The following is a 3,948-nucleotide window of genomic DNA, read 5'->3' on the forward strand; positions in this document are numbered from 1 at the left end:
ATGTCATTTTAGCCTAAATATGACCTATAACGACACAATGAGCCTTAAATGTGCATAAATGGATTGGAATGAGTCCTAGAAAGTTAAAAATAATCATATGAATCATGTAATAAGTTTGAAATTAGTTTTTAAGTTCGTTAGATCAAAGTTGGGAGCGAAAATGTCATTTTAGCCTAAATATGACCTATAACGGCCAAAGAAGTCATGAATGTGCATAAATAGATTGGATTAAGTCTTGTAAAGTTAAAATTAATCATATAAAACATTTAATATGTTTAAAATGAGTCCTAAGGTTCTTTATTTCTTATTTGGGAGCAAAAAAGCCTCATTTTAGCCTAATATGACCTATAACGACCAAACAAGCCTTAAATTTGCATAAGTAGATTGGAATGAGTGTTAGAAAGTTAAAACTATTCATATTAAACATGTAATAAGTATAAAATGAGTCCTTAGGTTCTTTAGTTCAAAGTTGGGAGGGAAAATGCTTCATTTTAGCCTTAATATGACCTATAACGACCCAATAAGCCTTAAATGTGAATAAATAGATTGAAATGAGTCTTAGAAAGTTAAAACTAAGCATATTAATCATGTAAAGGGTTCAAAATGAGTCTTTAGGTTCTTTAGTTCAAGGTTAGGAGCGAAAATGTCTCATTTTAGCTTAAATATGACCTATAACGACCAAACAAGTCTCAAATGTGCATAATAGATAGGATTGAGTCTTGAAAAGTTAAAAATAATCATATGAATCATGTAATAAGTTTGAAATTAGTTTTTAAGTTCGTTAGATCAAAGTTGGGAGCGAAAATGTCATTTTAGCCTAAATATGACCTATAACGGCCAAAGAAGTCATGAATGTGCATAAATAGATTGGATTAAGTCTTGTAAAGTTAAAATTAATCATATAAAACATTTAATATGTTTAAAATGAGTCCTAAGGTTCTTTATTTCATATTTGGGAGCAAAAAAGCCTCATTTTAGCCTAATATGACCTATAACGACCAAACAAGCCTTAAATTTGCATAAGTAGATTGGAATGAGTGTTAGAAAGTTAAAACTATTCATATTAAACATGTAATAAGTGTAATACTCTGAGAAAATATGTAGCTTTTCCTATTTGGTTTATTGTTCACAAATCAGGATCTTTGGACAACAACAAATGCTTATTAATCCAAGAAGCTTTTCCTATTTGGTTAAAACCCACACATTATTCACAATCTTCAACTTTTGTGATAATCATAAATCATAATGGACAAGCACTGTAGAATAGAGGTAGTCTAGATGCCTGAAAAACCTATAGCCTGGATATCGAACCTCCTAGTTAGATGAAAGCTCATACCTGACCAGATGCGGCCAATCCATCAGTTAAAAGAGAGACAGCCAACCAAACTTGCATACAGATTTGATGAGCAGCCATAGCTAGAGGACCTTGACGAGGAGCCATCGAGGTCCCAATCGTCATAGTTATCAAAACAGCCACAGTTCTTCCAATCAGAAATCCACCTGGAAAAAAGGTAAACATAAGGAAACAGACGGCAATCCAAACCTGTACGAGTAACACTTTAAGTAGGTACAAACAATGGCCACTTAAGCAGACTAATTTAAGAAGTTTGTAATGGTGATTATTAAGTAGAAGGTTATTAAAATCAATGTGTTGGATAAAATTTCAGACTGTATTTTCTTTCTTATGCCAATCAAGAACATCAAAGATGAAAACTTTAAATGTGTGAAAATTATAAAGAAAGAACAGTTCAATAATCTAGAAGATGCAATCAAATAGCTTTCTTGCAAGTACTTAACTTTAACTGGGAGACAACTTGTTTGGAAATGATTGATCTAAAGTCCCTTTAACAATAAATGGTGGTAAAGGTGATGAGCTTATAAGAATTTTCGCAAGGAAATTCCATGTCAAAGTCCATAATAAGAATTTTGTATCTCAGGATGAGTTATTCATGGACAAGGAAGGTGGAGGGTATTTCAATACCCCAGGGGAAGACCCTTCTGTTCTTTTGCGTGTAAAAGAAGATCATGATGGTGCGGAGCCTTCTGGAAACTCAGTTGCAGCAATCAACCTTGTCAGGTTGGCCTCAATTTTTGAGAAGCAAAAAACCTAAGATGTATAGAAACGGGTGCACGTAGAGAATACATGCTTATAAAGGGAACCCGATATATAGAAAGGGTCATTCTCCTCTTTCTGGAGAATCAGATGACTTGAAAAATGAGAAAGCCAGAAAAGAAGACAAAGAAGGTGAAGAGATATACATGACTCCTATATAGAAAGGCTCATTGCTAGTGTGTTAAGTCAGTTGGGAGTGAGTTTGTTGGATACTGTTTGCAGTTGTTAGGTCAACATGGGCCATTGTTGACTTGAGCTGTGTATGGTCTGGTGTCAAAAAGTTAGCAACTTAATTAGTTCATATCTACTTAACAATCAATATGTCATATAAGAATAACAAAAAACCTCAAACATCCACTAACCTCAATATAATACTAAAAACTATGTAAACCATGTAATAATACAAATCTTGAAGAAGAAAGAAGAGAAGCATACATTTAGCAGCACATTCAGAAACACATTCAGTACAGGAATGAGTTCCAACTCCAGCAGCATTTCCAACACCAGCTGTCTTATTTAATCATTAAAAACACCATCAATTTCTGAAACCTAATCTCGACGCCTCTCCATTTGCTTTGCTGGTGTTGAACAATGAAACCCAAATTATCACAAATCTATACTATTGTAGTGAAATTGCAAAGCTATATTCAATCCTGAGACATTAACATCTCAATGAAAGAAGAATTTTAGTAAAGATGGATTCAATTCTTCTAATAATATGAAGTGAACATCCTAATTCCCATCAAATGACAGTATTACTTGATAAACATGGTATTTCTCAGCTCTAATCGTTCCCTAACTAAAACTTTAAGTCTTATTTTATTTTAACTTCTTCAAAGAGATTAAAGGAAAAATGATGGTTAACAAAACTTAAATAGTTCATATCTGCCATAAATTACTATATCATACAAGATTACTAAAACCTCTAACAATCAGCAAATCCAACTTCAATCAACACTAAAAATTATGTAAATCTTAAAGAAGAAATAAGAGAAGCATACCGATGCCTATACTTAAAGAGCAGTAGCATAACCAAAAAGAATCAACCTCAACCCATATCCCAAAATCTAAGTGCAGAGTTTGCGGATGAAATCCTGATAATTAAGCGTCCTCAAATCCCTAATTCTGAACGAAAGAGGAAAAAAGGAAACCCTAGCTTAGTAGATCGTTCCCTCTTTCGATTAAAAAATAAAATGGAGCCAAAACCCTAAAATTTGGGGGAAAATAGTTAATTCAATTTTACAAAAATTGAATAAGCCGAATCTTAAATTGAATAGAGATATATACCTCCGTAGTGCATAAATTCACTTAAATTTGAAGAAAAACGGGCGGTGGTGGTGGTGGTGAGAAACGCGATTGGTGAGAAACGGTGGTAGTTGAACCCAATTGGATCTCCATCGGAAGGTGGTGAGACGGTGGTGAACGCGGCAGAATTTCGAGATTACGAATCCGTCTTACCCTTGGTGGCCGGCTTTCGTGAAAGAAAGGTACAGGTTCAGAGAATTGAAGATGGGAGGACTGAGAGGGTAGGCTGGTAGCTCACTAGCTGCTCGTGGTTTTTCTTGGAAGAGGAGAGGGTTTCGAATAAAGGTGGCGACTGGCGAGGAGGCCAGAATCACCGACGAGTAAGCTATGGCGACGCAGGAAGGGTTTTTTTTGGGGACTACGCAGGAAAAGGTAAGGGAAGAAGAGGGGAGTTAAGCGCGAGAAATGAAATTTTAATATTGCAGCGAATTTTTTTTTGACCCGGGCTATTGCAGGGGGCTTTTAAATGTACGCTGCGACAAAAATAGGTTATTGCAGGGGGCTTTTAAATTGTACGCTGCAACAAACTT

The 3,948-nt window shown here is 35.0% G+C and overlaps 1 long non-coding RNA gene across 1 annotated transcript; it reads right to left on the bottom strand.

Annotated features, from left to right (window-relative positions):
• Positions 1-1,409: 1,409 nt before the first annotated feature.
• On the bottom strand, positions 1,410-3,545 carry LOC130461905 (uncharacterized). The gene is made up of 3 exons (XR_008921911.1): positions 3,115-3,545; positions 2,549-2,691; positions 1,410-1,500 (listed from the first exon to the last, which is right to left on the bottom strand). It is a non-coding gene; the product is annotated as an uncharacterized lncRNA (long non-coding RNA).
• Positions 3,546-3,948: the final 403 nt, after the last annotated feature.

This window comes from Spinacia oleracea, chromosome 5, assembly GCF_020520425.1.
Source record: "Spinacia oleracea cultivar Varoflay chromosome 5, BTI_SOV_V1, whole genome shotgun sequence".
Classification (NCBI taxonomy): domain Eukaryota; kingdom Viridiplantae; phylum Streptophyta; class Magnoliopsida; order Caryophyllales; family Amaranthaceae; genus Spinacia; species Spinacia oleracea.